Below are 22,094 nucleotides of genomic sequence, written 5' to 3' on the forward strand. Positions count from 1 at the left end.
GGGGTGAGATGGCATGAGGTCCGGGCCAGGGCGGGGTGGGGGGCAGGAGAAGCAGGACTCTGTGTATCTGCTAAAAGTTCAAGAAAAAGACCACTGTCATAAAATGACACTGTGAAGGAGTTGGTGCAATTAAATGTCAATTTGTGCTCTTTGTTCCTGCCTAAGGAGCCTTTAGAAGTCCTTTCTATCCACTTGCTTTGAAACCTTTGCTCTGCTCCTTCTAGTTTAGCACTGCAACATTTTTAAAAGACAGAAGGACAATTTAAAGGGAGGACTGATGTGAACAGATTTTTATGGTGGCTTATTTATGCTGAAAGCCCTTACAATTGCCTAAGACTACTTTCCCTCAGAATGCTACCAGGATGAATGCATATGCCAGTAACGTACTTTCTTGATAACTGTAGCTTGACATTACAGCTTCAAATCAGAACGTCTCAGTTCTTCAACTTTTTTTCAAAGTCATTTTTGTTATTCTAGATCCTGTGCAGTTCCATATAACTTTTGGAATCAGTTTGTAGATTTTTTTTTTTAAGATTTTATCCATTTCTTTGTCAGAGAGAGACAGAGAGAGCACAAGCAGGGGAAGTGGCAGGCAGAGGGAGAGGGAGAAGCAGGCCCCCCAAAGAGCAGGGGGAGTCCGAAGTGGGACTGATCCCAGGACCCCGGGATCATGACCTGAGCCGAAGGCAGTTGCTTAACCAACTGAGCCACCCAGGCGCCCCAGTCTGTAGATTTTTGATTGGGATTCTGTTGAAATATTCGATCAACTTGTAGAGAAATGATATGTCAACATTAACGAGTGTTCCAGTGCATGAATATGGCATCTTCATTTATTTAAGTTTTATCAGTTTATCTTAACAATATTTTAATTTTCAGAGTTTAACTCTTGCACAGATTTTGTTAAATTTACCCCTAAGTATTTCATGGTTTTTTTTTTTTTTATGTAAAAAGTATTGTTTTTTTTGTTTTGTTTTGTTTTTTTAAAGAATACTACTGGGATGAATGACTGGTATTTAATTATTTACAAAGTACTTTGCCAAAACTTTTATTTATTTTTCTCCACAGCATCCTAATACTGACAGCTTCAGATGGGATAATGCATAGGAAAGATTTTAAGGTATAGATGTTAGTTAGTCGGATGATATTATTATACCATTATTACCATTATTCTTCTTTATATCACTGTGATGGCCTTAATCTTTCCAGAAAGCAGTGGTGGAATAGCTGAGACTTTTCAGAGAAAAAGCTAGGAAATTGAGAACACGGGCATCTTCCTAAAACTGCTCTCTGACGACAATGTATATGACGTAAGAAGACTGAGGAATCTCGTAGAAGCCCGGCTTTCCCTGAGCATGTGCATGCTGTGCACTGTGTGCAGGGACCCCTTCATCAGCTCCTAGGTCCGGGAAGAAAGGAGGAAGAGGGTCTGGAAGGTTTTTCCATTGTAGGAATCTCTTTGCTGATGTCTGCTGAGCTGCCACTCATGGCCGATTCATCACTAATTTCACCATTAACTTCATCATTAATTTCTTTATCAGTCACGAACCAGCTCATTCCCCATACAGACTGGGTCCTTCGCAGAAATCATCTTCCTCTGGAGTCACCTGTTCCAATGACCCACGTAACCACTGATTGACATCACTGGCGACAGACAACTTGTTATGTCTGTGGTGACACTCTCCTTTGCTCTGGTCACCCAAGCCTCAGTGTCTGCGACTTCCTGCCCACACCCCACACCCCTCTCCCCCAGTGCAGCCCCGCTTCCTGGGGTAGTGACTGGCATTTAAACTATCAGAGTGCTTCGGGCTGAACCGTTTAATATTTCACACCCTCTGCTGTGTGTGACTCATTCTATCCAAATAGGCAGCCTGAGCTTTCTCATGCCTCTGGTTTCACTCTGAGCACATTCGAGGCCACCTGAGGGACCCTTGAATGTCACTCTCTAAGGCCCGTACAGGCACCCCCTTGGTTGCAATGCCTTATGGAGTCACGGAGCAGAAAAGAAGAAACTTCTGCTGCCTTGGGCACAGGAAACCGGCCCCTGACCCTGATACATCTGAGAGGTAGCACCTCCCGCAGCTGGGGGCAGGGCAGAAAGCGAGAGTGCGAGGCATGCTCGGGCCCGCAGTCCAGCCAGAGGCTCTCTTCTCTAGGGACCGAGAGGGCTTGGTGGTGCTTGGGGGCAGCAGGGCAGGGGCACTCCTCTGCTTTAGCCTGGGTGGAAGCACGTGCTGGGCACCTTCATGCTCTTTAACCCTAGCACTTGCTCTCCGGATCCTTTGGGCTGACATCAGGACTGGAAAGCACAGGAGCCGCAGGGCTGCATCCGTCTCACATGTTTCAAGAGAGGAGTAATAACGCTGTGAAGGCCCTTCCGAGGCAGGAACCCTGCTGCTAGTCCCTCCAGTACATTTTTGTGAATTAGAAAAGGCATCCCTAGTCAATTGTATTGGAATAGCGTTGTATGGGGACAGATGGTAGCGACACTCATAAGCATAGCATAGTATGTAGAGAAGTTGAGTCACTATGCTGTACACCTGAAACTAATGTAATGTGTGTCAACTGAAAATAAAGAAAAGCATCGCTTCCTCAAGGCTCTAGACTGCCATCTGTTGGAAGGTTGTTGTAATGGACATGGGCCCGCACAGCCAGGGCGGGAAGGAACGGTGCTCTGGAGACTTGCGCAGTGTGGTCAGAGGGGTGGACGAGGGGACAGCAGTGAGGTATGGCTTCAGTGACTTCAGTGGCCTGGGTGAGCCACACAGTCCTGCAGAACTGGCATGTGGGCGACAGCAGTGACAGAGTAAACCCCATCCTGGGGACCCCCAGCAGATAACAGAGGTGGGGACCTCCAGAAGGTTAGGTGTGCATGGGTCTGACTGAGGCGTGGCTCAGGGCTTGGCCCTAGTGTCACAGGCTTCGCGAGGCTGCGAGCACCTCAGCAGAGGAGGGAGGGAGGTGCCGGGTGCGAGGGAGCACAGGCGGGGTCCACTGCTGGGGCGCGGCAGTTAGAAATGTGCTCTGCAGCAGGGATGGCGTGTGAGTTGCCTCAGGTCACCACTGGAACTGAAGGGCTCTGGTGGGGGTGCAGGTGGGGTCTGGAGGCCCTATAATTCCTCAGGCTGGGGCTTACGCCAGAGAAATGCTATTTGGTTGCTATTATTGTGGCCAGCTGTCCTCCCAGGACCCCGACCGGAGAAACACCTGTTAAGCCATGAATGAAAATGAAAGGGGCCGCCCGCCAAGGAACGGAGGCAGCCTCTAGAAGCTGGAATGCAGCCCTGCTGCCATCTTGATTTCTCAGTGAGACCAGTTTTGGATTTCTGACCTCCAAAAATGTAAATTCGTTTTAAGTTGTATAATTTGTTAGAGTACCCATAAAAAACGAACACAGTAGGTATACTTGTCTTCATTTTAAGGTGAGAAAACTGAAACTTGAGCCAGGATCAAAATCTAATTCTCTATGACTTCAAAGGCCACACTTTCCTTATACCCCACTGATGCCCTCTTAAATTTTTATAGCTAATGTCCTTACGGAAATCATCAAATATTTAACTGCTGGGACAACTGGCCTTAGAAAGAATGGCTAATGGCATACTTCTGAATATATCTGCTTGCTACAAATAATTTGTTGACAGAAAAGAAATGATCAGCTGAATCTTGCCTGTAGAGTTCATGAAAAAGAAAACCAGAATGTCCAAATTTTTCTGCGGAAGCCCTCAATTCTAAGGAAACTAAAAAAATTATAATTCTTTAGCTGGTTTATTCACTTGGTTGAATTTCTAAATTATTCTATATACACGTAACAGTATATTGGTCATAATAAGATGGACGACATCATTAATCATCAGGGAAATATAAATTAAAACTGTAATGAGATTGCACTATACATCCCTAGGATGGTTAAAATTTAAAAGACTGAGTGTACAAGTGTTGGTGAGGTTGTGGAGAAACTGGAACTCTCAAAATATTATATATCTACCCTATTACCCACCAATTCAACTCCTAGCAATGTCTTTTAAGATGTGTACATTTGTTAAAATTCATCAAACCATTTGCTTAAAACCTCTATATGTAATTTATATCTCAAGATTTGAAAAACGGGAGTGCCTAGATGGCTCAGTCAGTTAAAGTGTCGCACTCTTGGTTTTGGCTCAGGTCCTGATCTCATGGGTTGCGAGAACCTGTCCCACTTCGGGCTGGGATCATGACCTGAGCCGAAAGCAGACGCTTAACCGACTGAGCCACCCAGGCACCCTGCGCATACGTATATATTAATAGAGATATGGGGATTACTAAAGAACATGCTCTTTTTAAAGCTTTGAGTGAAAGGGTAATGTGACCACAGTAAAAATACCACCAGACTGAAAGGCCTGTGGCTTCAGACAAGGCATTCACATGTTCAGAGGACATGTCGATATCCGCACCGTCTGCTTGCTCACAGTTGTTTAAAGATGAAGTGAGATCTCGCCAAATAGGTAAAGCACGTTTTAACTTGCAAAATGTTGTACAAATATAAAGTGAGTTGTTCTTATTGAGAATAAGAAGACGGCAGGAACAAGTGTTTAGGAGGGGCCCATTCTACAAATGAGCTGAGGTCTGGTCAGCACCAATCACTGCTCTGATGTGATGCAGGGGATACTGAGAGAGACAGGCTTTTTAAGGACACAGAGGTAAAGGTATTTTAGGATTCCCTTGGTTTCATGGACTCATGGTGATTTCAGGTGCTTCCTGCGGTTCCTCGGCTCATCTCCTAGATTTTGTCTGAAGAAAACCCAGCTTCACCTCATCTGCAAGATGATCAACCTTTGGTTTGCCAGGTTAGATTGGGAAGACTCGCAAGAGCTGAATGTCCACGGCTGGAGGTAGGGGGAGAACCACAGAGGGTTCTTGGGGGTGCAGACTGCAGAAGCCTGCCGAGGCTCTGCCCAGTGTGGAGTGAGGAAGGAGGTGGAAGGGTTGGATAGGAGGGTGGATTGGTGGAGGGATGACCCAAAGAAAGCTTTATAGAAGATTCACAGAAGGGGGAGGAGAAGGGAGGGATAAGGAATGGCTCTGTTCCACAGAGCACAAACACTCCCGCAACACTGTTGATGTTTGACGGTGTTATTTCTCTGCTGCTATAGTCCCAAGACCTAAAACAGTGTTAGCCATGCAGGAAGTGCTTAACAAGGACTGGCTGAATGAACTGAAGGGATGCACAGCAAAAGAGGACCAAAAGGCAGCACTGATAGGACCTCTTCACCCCCACTGTGCCCCGAGGAGGACGGTCCTGACTCATCTCTCTGGTCTTGGAGGCAGGAATAAAGAAGGATTCAGCAGGCTAATGCAGCCAGGTATCTATACTATTCAAAACATGCATCATTAATACCCCTTTTCTGACTATACAAACCCAGGAGGCATACTTGATTCTTTCCTTTCCTATACATCTAGTAGCCCCATCAGCAGCACTCCCAAAATGTTTTTTGCATCTTTTCTGTCTTCACCATGGCTCTTACCCCAAACCCCATCATCTCCCATCGGGACCACTGCAGTGGCCTCCTAACACGTCTCCCTGCTTCCTCTCTGCCCTCCCATCTGTTGTCCACCCAGCTGCCATACAATCGTTTATAAAGTCACTCCTCTGCCTGAAATCGTCCGGTTGCTTTGAACTGCATGTAGAACAGTGCCCTAACTCCTAATCATAGCCCTCGAAGCCCTGTGAGAACTGACCTCCGCTTTCCTTCTCTACTGTGTCACCCACCACTCTGCCTTACTCACTTTCCTATAGCCACACTGGCCTTCCCTCTGTTCCAGAAACTTGCCAACTCTATGTCAGGACCTTTGCACCTGCTAATTCCCCAGCCCCAGCTCATGTGGCTGGCTTTTTCTTGTCATACTTTCCCAAATAACATGCCTTCCCTTTGTCACCCAGTACATTCTATCTCCTCATCTTGTTTTATTTTCTTTATAGGACTAATCTCTATCTGGAGATATGTTTAACTGTTGTTTATTTGTCCCTTGGCTCATCTTCCTTAGGAATGTGCCCCCTCCTTGGGCAGGGATTTGTAAGTGTTGTTCACTGCTGTAACCTCTGTTCCCAAAGTTTTCTGGTACCCGTAGGAGGCACTAAATAAATTTTTTGGAATGAATGCCTACTCACCAAGTGACCTTCTGACTCTAGTTTTCCAAATAGACTGCTTATAGAGAATGTGCCAGCCAGAGGACAAGGATGTCTCCTGTTCCCTCTATTTTTCATATAAATAAATACACGCATGCTTGCATTTGTATACTTCAGCCTCTGTGAGGTTAGTTAATGTGAGTCTGTCCCTAAAAGATGGATTCTGTCTTGAGGCACTAACAAATCAGGTATCTGAGCTTGCAGACCTGAGAGTTGTGCTCCACACTGAGAAGCATTAAATGAGGAACGGCACCCTGCCTGAGTGATCACTGACCCTCTACTCATGACCTTTACAGCCTTACCATGAGTGTGCCCTGGACTTCTTTTGGGGGCTTCTCTAGGAACAAGCAGAGAAGAGCTCCTGATGGAGAAAAATCCCCAAAAAGGAAAGGAAGGCTGTATAAATATTCAACAGGTCCTTCATCTTGAGCATTTGTATTTGTGAACTCTTTCAATTCTATCCCAAATGCCACTACCGCATGGGGCCCTCTTTTTCTCCTGTTTTCTATAGCATAACTGAGACAAGCCTACATACCTGAAGAACAAGAAGGAGGGCAAACTAATAGCTATTGAGTGCTTCAGTATGTATCAGGCACAAGGACTTTACAAATATCTTACCTAAAGTAATATCTCTAAAAACTAAGGGAAACAAAGAAAATATAAACTGTGTATAAGACTTGGATATTCAAGATAAGATAACACAAAGGGTCAGGTTGTCAAATCAGACTCACAGGAGATAGAGATCTTGCCCAGTAACAAGAGTTACTAATAATTTCAAGAATACAAGTAATTGTGAGGGACAGGTGAATGCTGGAGACCCTGGTCCATGAAAGCAGATCTCTGGGTCCTTTCTTGCTACATTAGAATTTGCTCTGGTCCAGATTTAGCATATGAGACCTCTAAGTCATGTGTGTCATCACTAAAGCAAAAGAACAACTTGGGTCATAAAACATCTCAGTTTTATACTCACATAGTTACATAGTTTACATGTCGTTTTCCAGGGAGCTATGCTCCAAAAAGCCTTAGACTCCAGGTTCATTTATCATAAGCCATCCTAGACTGACCAGGTACATCCTGCTAAAAAGCTTTTCATAGATAAGTGCTCTCTCATTAATAAGTATCCATTTGTTTCCTTTCCAGGAGGTGTATCAGTATATTTACAAGGAGATTTTATCGAGTCAACCGACTTTATTTTCCTTCCTTTCTTCCTTTCTTTCCAGTGGCTTCTCAGGGAAAAAGAGAATAGTCAGCTGCTAACCCTTTCCTTCCTCCAAAGAATAGGCTTTTGGTCCTAAGAATTCCACTGAAAGCAGTGCAGTGATTATTTTCCTATGCTCCCAAAGCCTTTCACCTCAAATTAACTCTGCCCCCGTCCAGGGAGAACTAGCACAGATTGGTAGCTTCTCTTTATTTTATTTTTTTTAAAGATTTTATTTATTTATTTGACAGAGAGAGACACAGCAAGAGAGGGAACACAAGCAGGGGAAGTAGGAGAGGGAGAAGCAGGCTTCCCGCCGAGCAGGGAGCCCGATGCGGGGCTCGATCCCAGGACCCTGGGATCATGACCTGAGCCGAAGGCAGACACTTAACCAACTGAGCCACCAGGCACCCCGGTAGCTTCTCTTTAACCAGCTACCTTCCTGTTAAGCATCTGCCTTCAGCTCAGGTCATGATCCCAGGGTCCTGGGATCGAGCCCTGAGTTGGGCTCCCTGCTCAGCAGGGGAGTCTGCTTCTCCCTCTTCCTCCGCCCCTCCCCCTGCTCGTGCTCTCTCTCTCTCTCTCACACTCTCACTCTCTCCTCTAAAATAAATTTTTAAAAAATCTTAAAAAAAAGAATTTGTCTTTTGAACAGCTCTTTTTAAAAAGATTTTATTTATTTATTTGAGAGAGAGAGAGCATAAGCAGGGTGAGGGGCAGAAGGAGAAGCAGACTCCCTGCTGAGCAAGGAGCCCGACACGGGACTCAATCCCAGGACTCCAGGATCATGACCTGAGCCGAAGGCAGACGCTTAACCAACTGAGCCACCCAGTCACCTCTGAATAGCTTTTGAGAGTAATGTTTTGTTACTTTTGTTCCACTGATGGACATCTACCACTACCAACCAGTAGGACTGGGGTGATAGAAGCAGTGTTAGCACACTGAGTCCACGTTCTAGTCAAATATTGTTGAAAGCTCACCACATGCCTACTAGAGGATGAAAAAGACGTGGTCCCTGTCTTCAGGGAACTCACAGTCCATGGGGAAATGAAAGTGTGCCTATCCCCAAATCCTCCGACGTTATGGAGTCACCTTGCCTTTAATAGCTAAGTAAAAATGGTTTGTGCCCTCAGAGAGGATGGAAAGACAGTTCTCTCCCTAATGGTATTCTGGAACCAATTTAAAACAAACATTTGTTCCTAATACACCAATAAATAAATAGTAGCAATGGAGTATGTTTGGTGCTATAACATAAGTGGAAGGAGGAAGTAAATAGTAAATTCTAAATGGAGATGTAAAAGAAGGCTCAAAGAGGAGGTGATGGTTAGATGAATGACTGGGAATTTATCAAGTGGGGGAAGAGCATCCCAAGCAGCCGGCTTAACATATACACCAGAGAGAGGTATGAAAAGGCAAAGACTATTTGGGACCTCCCAATGGTTTAGTATGACTAAAGCGTTCTCTAAAAGAGGAGACTGAAAAGGGGCAAGGATGGTGTCATAGACAGAAGACAGCTTACTGTCCTCAGCATTTGCTAAACCTAAAAGCAAGTCAGGGATATTGTCCTAAACAATCTAGGAGTATCCCAGCCAGGGACAGGGCTAGGGTCAGGCAGGTAAGGTACTTGTCTTGGGTGCAAAATTTAAGGGGGCGCCAAAGCTTCAGTCATCAAGATAGCATTTTAACACAAAATTTTAAATAAAGATAGGATCAGTGTTGAGTTTTCCTTTTGCCTCAGGCTCTAATATGGCTCAGCAAGGCACTTCTTTATCTAAAATTTTGGCATTTGTTCATAATGGATTTTTTGGGTACTGATTTTGATTTTTTAAGATATTGCATTAAAATATTTATCTTGATGACTGAAGAAGTTGGTCCGAGGGTTGTGGGTTATTGTTAAGCTGATAACTGAAGGTTTTTTTCGGGGGGGGGGCATTCCCTTAAAATTTTTGTATCTGAGATAAGTGCTTTACTCACTTCGTCCTAGTCCCAATCCTGATTCTGGCCAAACTTTATCTGTTAGCATGGATGAAAGACACCGTGTGTCACCCTGGCATAAGAACACAAATTAGAAAGGATAAAATTCACAGCACTTGGTGGCTGATGGGATATAGAAATAAAGGGAAGGGAGGAGTCAAGAATTTCATCGTGGAAAAAATTATGTTCTTGGAAAATTTATAGAACACTGGAGATGATAAACATGAAAAGAAGAGAAATCAGTATAATACGATAAGTTTTATAACAGGTAGATCAGCAAAGGGCTGTGAGACATAGAGAAGCTACTGTCTTTCCCTTTTGAAAAAGAATTCAGAGTCTAACATGTTGACAGCCTCTACATAATTACGTTTCAAGAACATACAATCGTCCACAATGTAATATACCAAAGTTGGCAGAGCTTTTCTTTAATAGGAACAGAAGTGTTGGGTATCTGGTTCTCCCCCGACTGTTTGAAGGAAGAGAACATCCCCAAAAGCTGTCCTTGGGGTCAGTAGTCAAGAGCAGGAGGTAGAAGGACTTTCCTCCGCAGGGAAGAGAGCACCCACCTCCAGCTCTGCACTTGCAGCCTCTGCCTTTGCTGTTGAGAGCCCATCAAGTGCAACTGAAATCAATTTTCCTAAAAGGAGACTTAAGGGGTGGCTATGGGCTCAGCTAAATGAAGGGAGAGGTCAATCAGATTCTCATCAAAGAGCTCAACTAATCTATCTCATTTTTGAATTACAGCCTCCCCTGAGCCTCCTCTGCAGGTACCAACGATCATGCCAATGTTTGATAACTGCAGGCCATTGAATAATTGGCACAATTCATTTCTCTGGTAAGACTTACCTGCCAATTCTGCCCCCAGGAGCCGGCAAGGACCTGAGGCATCACTGAGGATTGCCGCTCTCGGTCTCCCATCTCGCACACGCCCCACGGACTCCCCTCACTCCTGTGTCTTCAGCCTCCTCCGGTTTTCTGGTTCCTTCCCTCCTACGGAAAACATGCTGTCTCTCTCTCCCCCACTTCCAGGCACCCATCTGAGTTTGACTACACGCTCCTTGGACAAAAGACAGATGGCTGGGAGCAGAAAGGAAATATTTTGCTCTGTTCAGATAAATAAATAAAGGCAGCAAATAAATGTATAAATAAAACAATTCTGTCCTTGACCCTTTAGCCATCTGTAGCCCCTCCCCTATCTCTCTTCATCCCATCTCAGCATTTGGTGCCTCCAAGTCATCGGGTCAAACACTGAACCCACTGTCTATCTCCACGCTGGTGAACGATCTCCCCAAACCGCTCTGCCCGGGCCTCGCCACGCTTCTTTTGGTTGCGGGACTCAACATGCCCTTCTCCTCCTTGGGAACTGTGCCCGTGCGGTTCTTCTACCCAGAACGTTCAGCCTCTCCCTGCCGCCCACTGTGCCCACTTGCCTCCTGCTCACCCTCTGGGTTGTAGCTTAAATCTTAGATCCTTCAGGGAACATTTCCTGGCCCCTCAGGTCCCCGGGGCCCCCTGCCTGCCCTTCTCCTGCGCGGCATTGAACACATCTGTGAGTATTTGTTCAACATCTGGCATCCCCTGGAGACAGTGTGCTTCACGAGGGTGAGCTGTGTCTGGCTTGTTCACTGCTACCTGCCCACTGCCTAGCCCAGTGCCTGGCGTGGGAAGAGATGAACTAATATGTGTTGAATATTTGTTTGTTAAAACCCATCTTAGGGTTTAAAGTAGGTTTAAGAGAGATGATCTTTTTTCTTTAAGATTTTATTTATTCATTTGAGACAGAGAGATACAGAGAGGTAATGAGAGCGAGCATGAGCAAGGGGAGAGGCAGAGGCAGAGGGAGAAGCAGACTCCCCGCTGAGCCAGAAGCCCAACGCAGGACTCAATCCCAGGACCCTGAGATCATGACCTGACCAAAGGCAGACGCTTAACCATCTGAGCCACCCAGGTAGGCGCCCCTAAGAGAGATGATCTTATGTAGGGTTTTTAACAGAGATTCTCAATTCTGATGTTTGAACATGTCTGGGGGGCATTTCTTTTCTCACAATGACTCAGGGGTGCCTCGTTAACTCAGTGGTCTGAGACCAGACCTACCAGACATCCCTCAGTGCACAGGACAGCTCCCTGGAGAAACATTGTTTGCAAAGATCACTCTACCTGTGCTGGGAAAATGTGTGAAATATGGAGGAAGAGGAAGTGGAGGTTGAAATCAGAGTGACTCGCAGGAACACTATTGCAATCATCCCAAATCAGGAGCTGGCCAGGTGGCTGGGGAGGAAGCCTGAACTTAGAAGGAGACAGGTTGAGAGGTAACTAAGAAATAGAAGCAACGAACTCTGTGATCAGTGGGATGAGTCACCCTTCAAGGAAAGAGAAGGGATGTAAACACGAAGGTAGACAGATAGATATAAGTGGTGTGACCTTGGGCAAGTTACTTAACTTCTCTGTGTCTAATTTCCTCATCTGTAAAATGGAGATAAAAATAATACATCACAGGGACATGAATATTACGGGAACTAAGTTAATTCATATAAAGTGCGCTGCCTGACATAGGGGAAGCACTAGGGAAGTATTTGACATTGTAGCTGTAGATATATAAATAAATAGATATGTAGAAATATTAACAAATAAGTGGTGGGAAGGATAGATGAGTGGATAAATGAAGGGATGGAAGGATGGACAGATAGATGGGTGGTTGGATGGATGGTAAAGAAACTGATAAATGAATTTTGAATGTGGAGGATGAAAGAGAGAGTGTGATCCCTGCAATGTTTTTCCAGAAGTAGTTTTGAGCACAGATTTGACCCATTCTACCAACAGCCTCTCCCTTCTTCTTCCTCTTTGTCTGGTGACCAGGGTACCAAGGGGGCTTTGGTTTATGGGACAGAGCCATGACGACTGACCCACATGGGACCACTGGAAGCATGCAGTAGGCAAGGGGCTGATTGACAGGAAGGGCCACAGGTGTCCCCTGCCTTGGGCTGTGTGCTACATGGAGGAGCAAAGTCAGACAATTCTTGCCACTTTGGTTGAGGGTATCACAGCCTCACTGTTCTGAGCTCTCTAGACATTTTGTCACTCACCCATTTCTTTATTCTGCTGTTTACAACATTCACCATTGAACAACACATTCAGGACTTCTCGTATATTACCTGGAAGGACACTGACCTGGGAGTCAGAACACCTGTGCTCTAGCATGCACAATGAAGTTAGTTTTTGGTCTTGAGCTGGTCATGTCACCTTTCTAGCTTCAGTTTGGGGATATGTAAAATAAATGGAGTGCACTAGAACATGCCTAAGGTTTCCTATAGCTCTAACACGTATGCACCTGCAACCTGACCAGTCTCTTCTTCTTTCATTGTCCTTATCCCTCAACTCAACTCTCTAACTCAACTCTCTCATCGGTATCTTCACCACTTCTTTGTTGTGCAATGCCCTTCTCTTCTTGTGCTTCCACTAATCTCCTAGACATGTTTCATATGTCAGTGCTACCTTCCCTGTGAATCATTCCTTTGTACCCTCAAGTTTAGATATTTGCTCCTCTGTGTACCCAGAGTACTCTGTAAGCACCCGAAGTATAGCAATATCCTCTGGGACTTGTCCACATGCCTCCGCCCCAAAAGGCTGCATGCCTTTAATGCAGAAATTACATTTGTATCAGTCAGGGCTCAATTTCAGAGAACAGAATCCACTCCAACCAGTTCAAGCTGGAAAGGATTTACTGCAGATATTACAGGGCTTATCGAGTCATTGGGAGGGGAAAAGTAAGCTCAAGATTAGGCTTTCAGGAACCACTCACAAAGCCACACTGCAGATACGGAGCCCCTGCTACCTCCTCTGGTAGCAGGACATCTCCAGCTTCACAACAGTACCGTCATTAGAACGGATTGGGAACTCAGTTTGCTCCACATATATCTCATAGGCAAATTCTCAGAAAGAGCCAAGAGTCTGTTAAGCCATCACCATCCCTGTTTGGACAATGTTTCTTGTACCAGGGCCACCCCCTAAACTTCTGACTGATTTGGAGATTGATTGCACTGGAGTCAGGAGCTGAGTGTGGTCCAAAGAACTGTAGTCAAAGGAAGTTATGCTCATTTGGCACAAATATGGCAAAGGGGGCTGCTGGGGAGGAGGGCGTGGCCACTACGTTTCCTCTTGCCTTTGGCTGAGAGCAATTTTCCCTCTGCCAGTAGGGTTCTTTAGTGATCCATGGCAAGTCAGTCACCTGGCAAGATATCAGTTACATTTAAATCTGCTCTTTTTTAAAAAAAATTTTTATTGTTATGTTAATCACCATACATTATATCATTAGTTTTTGATGTAGTGTTCCATGATTCATTGTCTGTGTATAACACCCAGTGCTCCATGCAGAACGTGCCCTCTTTAATACCCATCACCAGGCTAACCCATCCTCCCACTCCCCTCCCATCTAGAACCCACAGTTTGTTTTTCAAAGTCCATCATCTCTCATGGTTTGTCTCCCCCTCCGATTTCCCCCCTTCATTCTTCCCCTCCTGCTATCTTCTTCTTCTTTTTTTTTTTTTTTAACATATGTTGTATTGTTTCAGAGGTACAGATCTGTGATTCAACAGTCTTACACAGTTCACAGCGCTCACCATAGCACATACCCTCCCCAGTGTCCATCACCCAGCCACCCCATCCGTCCCACCCCCCACCACTCCAGCAACCCTCAGTCTGTTTCCTGAGATTAAGAATTCCTCATATCAGTGAGGTCATATGCTACATGTGCTCTTACCTCTAGCAATCTCTTCAGCTTGTGCCTCCTACAGAACACCAACTGCTGTCACAAAATAGGGCAGGATCATAGCATCTTGGGAATAGGAAGAGGTTCAGGGGCTCATAAAAATCCAGGAGTTACCAAATACCGCTTTGTAGCAGAAGGAGAAAAATCAGACACTGTAATTAGCTTTATTTTATCTAAATGTATTCAATTTAAAGACCTGGCCTCATTCTAAGATTTTCTTTGTCTTCCTATTTCTTTAGTGATAGATGGTATTTGTAGTTCATAGCTTTTTTTTCTTTGGGCTTTTCTTGGCAAAATAACAATTAGGATGTCATTGTTAGTCATCCCTTTGAGTTGCCTGTTGATTTTTAATCTATTCTGCTCATGTCCCTAGAGGTCTATACCCCAGCTTCGCCATGACCCCTTGTGTGTCTCTTTGTCCATTTCATCCTTTATTCCCGATCATCTATCAGGATACAGACTCTGGGGTCTCAAGACACTGAACATGCGTCTGGACAGGTAGTAGGACTTCAAGATAGAGAATCATACCTTGGGACAAGCGTCTATGACCTCATCTACCCATTTGCAAGCAATTTACTTATTGAAATACATGTTTTTTCACACAAGGCTGCTCTCCTGGGCCTGTGAGCCCTCTGAGCCACTTCTTGCCCTCCCTGAGTTCTGCTCTGTGTCCCTGGGGGTGGGTGCACCCTGCAGGCTGAGTGAGCTCTCAGACTCCTGTGTTGGCCCATTTCCAGGTGGACTTGTCCAGTGGGAGGTGGGAATGGGGGAGGGCCGGGGGGCCTCAGGCTCCAGCAGTAAGTGTCTCTCTTCTCAACAGTCCCACCACTGCCAGACAGGTGCATCAGGGTCCCTACTTCCATCAGGTGCCCCTAGACCCTGGTCCTCTCACCTCCCTCCCCTCAGCCTAGGGAGAGGCTTCTTGATGGTGCTCAGCTCTGGGGCACCCTCGCTGTAACCACTCAGAGAGATCTCTCTTTTCCAGGTTGGAATTTATCCTTATATATTCTTATATAAGGATAAATTCTCAGAAGCAGGGGCACCTGGGTGGCTAAGTCAGTTAAGCCTCTGCCTTTGGCTCAGGTCATGATCCCAGGCTCCTGGGATAGAGTCCTGCATCTGGCTCCCTGCTCAGCGGGAAGCCTGCTTCTCCCTCTCCCTCTGCCCCTTCCCCCGCTCCAGCTTGCCCTCTCTCACTCTCTTGCTTTCGCTCTATTTCAAATAAATAATATCTTTAAAAATAAAATTCCCAGAAGCAGAAAATTGCAGTGCAAGAAACTAGGATTTTTAAAAACAAAGGTTAAAGACATTTCTTCCTGCTGTCTTTCAGCCCTTTCCTCCACCTGTAGATCTCTGTATACAGCCAGGCCCTTCTCCTGTCACCCCATCTCTTTACATGTCTCAGCCTCTGGGCACTGGACTATTCCCTCTGGTCACATGGCACTTTTAAAAATTGATAAATCAAAGAGGTAAGGGGGAAAACCACCACTTCCTGGTGGTAATTGATATCTCTGCTTTCAGAACACACTCAGGCAATGGAAAGAATAAGCAATTATCTGGATCGTTCAAGCAAACATTAACTCCCCTTTATCTGGCATGAGCGAGTGGTGGAAGGGAGGGAAAAATTAGAATTAATTATTAATGTCTTTAAAATTGCCAGAGTTAGGTAGAGAGTAACTGAATTCACCACTTCATTTTGTACGAGAGTCTGGTGAGGGAATGATATCCGCTCGGCCATTGCAACACCAGGTTTTTCATTTGGGTAGGAATCAGTCAAGGAGCGAAATGCCCTTTGCCATTTGTGAACTGAGCCAGTTGGTGACTTTGACTCCACACTGCTGGTTAAGAAGGCTTCAGCACTCCCTCCCAGGCAGTAGAGATGGGTGCTGGGAAGCTGAGCCTACATCTTTTTATTGCATCAGCCTCGGCTCTCAGGAGAAACGAAGCTATCACCCAAACTTGGGGAAATGTCTGACTTCGGGTTGTAATTTACCAAATAAAAGCTATCAACTGTCTTTTATAGGCTGCTGATTTATCTTCAGCTTTCTCTGAATTTGTGGTCCTTAAAGACTCTGCTTACTTAGCAATACAATCTAGTTATGAAAAATAATTTTTATAGCAAACCATTCTTTGAACGTAAAGGTAGAGAGGCCATTGCAGGAGGGGAGAGCCCTGATCTTGGAGTCTAGAGGTCTGAGTTTGAATTCTGGCCTTGACACTAACTAGCTGAAGAACCAAAACCCACCATTTAATCATGGTGAGTTTCTGACCTATTAAGTGCTGTGAACATGAAGACATTAAGGTCATTAAGAGTAATATACAGGTGCAAACTAATCAATAGATTAAACAACATGTGTGTTTAATAAGTTAGGAGCCACCATTGACATTGGTATAGCTATGAGGGGTGGGGGACAGGATCTGGAAGCCATCGCCAGAGTGACTCCCTGTTTGATGGTGTGGTTTCATTATCAAACTATGGAAGAGCCTGGAGATGCTTAGATGAGAGCAGGACCCATGTCCTCTGCCTCCGCCCTCAGCTTCCAAGTGAGTCCCCATATAGCTGTAGGGACAGGGCACCCTCAGCAAGCCAGAGCCTCTCTCAGGCTGACAAGTGAGCTCAGGGGCAGTGAGCATGATAAACGCAAACAACCTTATGGAATGGCCCCAGAAAATAACATTATCCCAAGAGCAAAGTAGATGTCATTTGTAATTGAACATGTGGTACCACGGGAACAAGAGCCTTTTTACTATCATTGAAGCTTTGTTTTCCCAACCAGAAAACTAATTAGGAGAGAACAGCTAGAAATGAATTTACCAGGTTGCGGTTCGGTTCTTATAAATACTGGACCAGAGATGCTGCCTCAGCCTCCTGCATCCCTTCCATCCCTGCGAATAGCCAGCAGACCTCCCGCTTCCCTCCATGACAGTGAGCCGAATTTCACAGATGTCCTTCAGACAGCAGTTTCCTCCTTAATCCAGGAGGGTTTTTATGAGTGGTTCTAGAATTATATCATCCACTGAGACCATGAAAAGAGCATGGAAGTCAAAAACAGATTGGAGTTCAATGAACTGGTTAATTAAACGAATATTTGTTGGGTGCCTTCTATACGTCAATTACTCTTCTAGTTGGTGTCCTTAAAATACGGCAATGAACAAGAGAGTTGATCCTAGCCCTCGAGGAGCTTATAGTCTGGTGGGGGCAGATAAATAACCATGTCACATAAATTCAGGTAGTGATCAGTGTTACTAAAAAATCATAATTAGGCAGAGAAAGAGGTTGGAGAGTGACTATTTTAGGTGAGGTTGTTAGGGTAGGTATCTCTGAAAGACATTTGAATTGAGACAGGACTGAGATGAGGGAGTGGCTTTCCCGCCTGTTCTGGCAGGGGGGCCAGACCCCACTGGGCAGGGCATGAGATTGTTGTGTTTGTCACCCGGCAGAGAGTGTGAGGGGGAGCACGCATTGGGGTCTGAACCCCACCTCCTACCACGAAGTAGCCTTAGAACTTTTCTCAACTAATTTAATCCCTAGGAACCCTGGATTCCTTGTAATTATTAAGAATTCTGGATACAGGGGCACGTGGGTGGCTCAGTTGGTTGGGCATCTGGATTCGGCTCAGGTCATGATCCTGAGTCCCAGGAGTGAGCCCCGCATCGGGCTCCCTGCTCAGCAGGGAGTCTGCTTCTCCCTCTGCCTGCAGCTCCCCCTGCTTGTGCTCTCTCTTTCTCTCTCTCTCTGTCAAATAAATAAATAAAATAAAAATAAATAAAATAAAATAAAAAATTCTGGTCACAACAGTACCCAACTTCGAGCTAGGCTGAACTAAAAAAGAGAATTTATAATAAGTACTCAGTATGTCACCCAGAAAGTAGGGGCAGGAAAGAACTAGAAGCAAGGCCTGGGAATAATAAAACACCACCACCAACAACCACAAAACAAGACTTGTACTCTGTCACTCACCTTGATTTCTCTGTCCGCGCCCAGATTTCCTCTCTCTGCAGCCCAGCTTTCCCTGCTCGCTCTCCACATGGACATCCCCGAGCCCCGGAGCTTACCCACCCAGCCCAAATGCTGGCTGTCCCCCTGTCCACTCTCTGGTCCTGTCTCACCCCTGACACTGGACTCAGCACCCCTGGGAAACAGCCTGCTCTCTGGAAATCATGAGCGACTCAACCACGTTTACTGGGGAGTTCAAGGGAAGGACGGAGCAGGGGATGCCCTGCACACTGCCCAGCATGTTTTTCAAATCCCCCCTATGTTCCCAGAGCTTCCTGGCAGCACACTAATCCAGGGTTCTTCTCTTTTGTCCCTACACATCATCCAGTTTGCTCCCGGGTTTCCCATTCTCCACTCCACCTCACCTCCACCAGGCTTCTCCATCTCTCACCCTGTGTAAGCAGGAGCGCGGAACTTTCTCCCAGCTTCTAGAGCCGACTGTGAATTCTCAGCACCACCCATCCTACCATGGCAGTCCTCCAACAGAGATTTTCCAGACACCAGGACCTGCTCTCTGAGAGGGTTAATTGTCTTACTAGTTCCAGTTCTGTCTCTGAATTACAATTCCAAATTTCTGCGAAAGAATATCTGATCAGCCCGCCTTGTGTCATATGCTCACACCTCAGGTCCAATCAGCGCTGGCCAGAGATAATGTTCCTTTTGTGGACAGGGAATTTGACGGAACAGTTCCTAGAGAACACAGGGCACCTTCGGAGATAGATGGTCAGATACACCAAAGATGTCCGTTACCTACCTCACATATAAAACGGAGACAGTAATATATCGTTCTCAGGATGGTTGTGCCAGCTAAACAAAATAACACGCGATCGGGGCATTCCACGGTATCTTGCCCTCAGTAAACGTGACTTTCCTCCTCTTTGGTTTCTTTGTTTCTTGAAACAAACCAATAAACCACAAAAAAACCTCTCCCTTGATTTTCCAAAATAATCTCAGCTTCAATATGCTGCCCAGTTCTAGATTGTGCATATAAATTGTTCACCTGAAAAATATAGTCATGGTAGGTATATTTAACACATACAAATATATATATATATACACACACACACACACAACACATACAAATATATATATATTTGTATGTATATATATATTTATATGTATATATATATTATATATATATATATATATTAGGCAGAAGTATCTAGGTTTTGTCCCCTCTCTCATGTCTTCTCCCCTCCTGCTAGGTTTATTTTGGTGTTGTCTGATAGGATTGTGCCCTTTCTCATCTGCCCCTACTTCAGGGTTCTAAACTATATATTGGAGGCAATACATTGGGAAGAACAAAGAAGCAAGGATGAGGACTGGCTCTGAAAGGGAGAAATTAGAGAGCTACAGGAAGAAAGGCGTTTGGCCAGATTTTTGAGAAGGGTAGGGAATGTAGAAGACTAGGGAAAGAGCATTTGGAGAACTGTCACCATAGGCTATGATTTGGATCCACTTTAATGATATTTGAGAGATGCCAGTAAGATTGGAATTACTCCTAATTACTCTTGACTGCTGGAATCAGTCTGCAACTCCCTGTTGAGACAGAGCCAGGTGGGTGCCTGGGATTTATTTTGTCTGCATATAGATAAAAGAATCCTTTTCTCCAGGAATTTACCACATTTGGGGGACTCATGGCTTAAATATTTAAATGAAGGTATGACATGATTGAAACATAGAATAAGACAGTCTACCAAAACGTATGGAACTGAGTATAATCAAAGATTTAAGGTCTATCTAGGGTAGCAGAGGCAATAGTGAGTCACAAAATCTCCAACCAACTGCTGCTTTCTGGGCATGAAGAATATTTACAAAAATTATAGAGTCCTTTGACATTTAGACAAATAACCCATTCTGTGCAAAAAGCAAGTTTCCTCAAGGGAGTTTCTAAATAATAATTTTGCTTTTCCACTGTGCAAACAGGAGTCTTTGTTGATGTGGCATGCAGTATGAGAACACCTTCCAGATCACTGATGCACTCTTTCACAAACCGTCTTTGATGAAAAATTAAACAGAGACTAAAAGACTTCCTGCCTCATAGCTAATGAACTATGTGAGACAGGAACACATTCCAGAAACTTGAATCACATTGAAAATTTGCATCTAAACTCCTTTAAAATAAAATACGTGCTTTCCAAAATCTTGATTATAAAAATGATGTGTACTATGAAATACTACGTGGAAAACAATGAGGTAGATAATGTTGACATGCAGACATATTTATTATTTGGTGTTTTGTGTTTTTTTAAAAGACATTTTACAGAGCAATATGTTAAAGAGATCAGGGTGACATAGACAAAAACCTAGGAGGGCCAGGCAGGTATCAGAAGTGTGAAGGGCCAGGTCTGTGACAACAGGTGCCAAGCTGTTTGTGTTGTAGAAAAGTAGTATTTGTGTAGCTATGCAACCTTTTAAATCATTGTGTGGGTCAAACAAAACACTATACTGGGCATATCCAGCTCCCCTAAGACTGTTCGTAAGCAATAATTTGAAAAGCAAACTGATATGTGTATTCCCTTGTAGATGGGTGCATGTTTATAAATACAAAATAAAATACCTGGAAAGATACATATATAAATTTTTCTTAGTGCATATCTTTGAGAAACCAAACTTGGGGAAGGGGGATTGGTGAGAGAATATGTTAAAGGACACTTTTGACCTTTTATTTTGTCTCTCTATTGTTTGACTTGTGCAATGGGGATGTAGTCGCTCATATATTAATGAGTAATTATGCCTCACAGAAATAAAAGAGTCGGGGTGCTTGGCTGGCTCCATTGGAAGGGCATGTGACCCTTGATCTTGGGGTCATGAGTTTGAGCCCCACCCTACGTATTAGAGATTACTTAAATAAAGAAATATTTAGGGGCACCTGGGTGGCTTAGTCAGTTAAGTGTCCAGCTCTTGGTTTTGGCTCAGGTCATGATCTCAGGATCGTGGGATCGAGCCATGTGCCAGGCTTCACCATCAGCAGAGTGTCTGCTTGAGATTCTCTGCCTCTCCCTCTCCCCCTCCCCCAGCTCTCTCTCTCTCTCTCTCTCTAAAAAATAATAAATAAATAAACAAAATCTTAAAAAAGAAGAAATATTACAAAAAAATGAAATAAAGTAATTCATAAAGGTTGTAGAAATTTTGGGAAAAAATGAATAGATAAGAAAAAATACTCATAGTCTCATAAAGTCAGATCTGACTACTGATCATTGTCCTTGCTTGTTTGGGCCCTGTCATAACAAAATACCAAAGACTGGGGTAGCTCAAACAGCAAACATTTATTTCTCACAGTTCTGGAGGTCGAGAGGTTTCATGATCAGGGTGCTAACATGGTCTGTTCTGGTGAGGTCTCTCTTCTTGGCTTGTCGATAGCTGCTTTCTTACTGTATCCTCACATGACGTAGAGAGAGAGCTCTCACATCTCTTCCTCTTCTTAAAAGGGTACTACTCGCTTTGTGAGAGCCCCACCCTCATGACCTCATAGAAACCTAAGCACCTCCCAAAGGCCCCACCTCCAAACACCATCACATTAGGGATTGGGCTGTGACACATGAACGTGTGTGTGTTGGGTGGGGGGACACAAACGTTCAGCATACAACAATCATATTTTGGTATCATTCCTTCCAGTCTTTTCTTTCTGTTCCAAATGTATTTAAAATAGTTGGGGTTGTATTGTATGGACATAGTTTTAGGCGTAGTTTTACATCCTGTTATAAATCTTTTTCCTTGTCAGCTTTTAGCATGGATTATCACCTTAAGATAGATTCATGTAGATGGAAGTAATGGGTCAAAGAGCATAGACGTTAAAAAAATTTATGCATATTGTTAGTGTGTTTTCCAGAAAGGTAGAATCAATTTACAGTTCTGCCAACAGTATATGAAAGTACTCATTTTCTGTTCCCTTGCCAACACTGAGAATTATCAATTTAGAAATAATAAAAACTGCTATTTGATTATTATTTTTAAACCTTTTACTGAAGCATAAAGATATGTACAGAAAAGTCTGATT

The sequence above is a fragment of the Phoca vitulina genome, unplaced genomic scaffold (assembly GCF_004348235.1).
Source record: "Phoca vitulina isolate PV1807 unplaced genomic scaffold, GSC_HSeal_1.0 scaffold4, whole genome shotgun sequence".
NCBI classification, from domain to species: domain Eukaryota; kingdom Metazoa; phylum Chordata; class Mammalia; order Carnivora; family Phocidae; genus Phoca; species Phoca vitulina.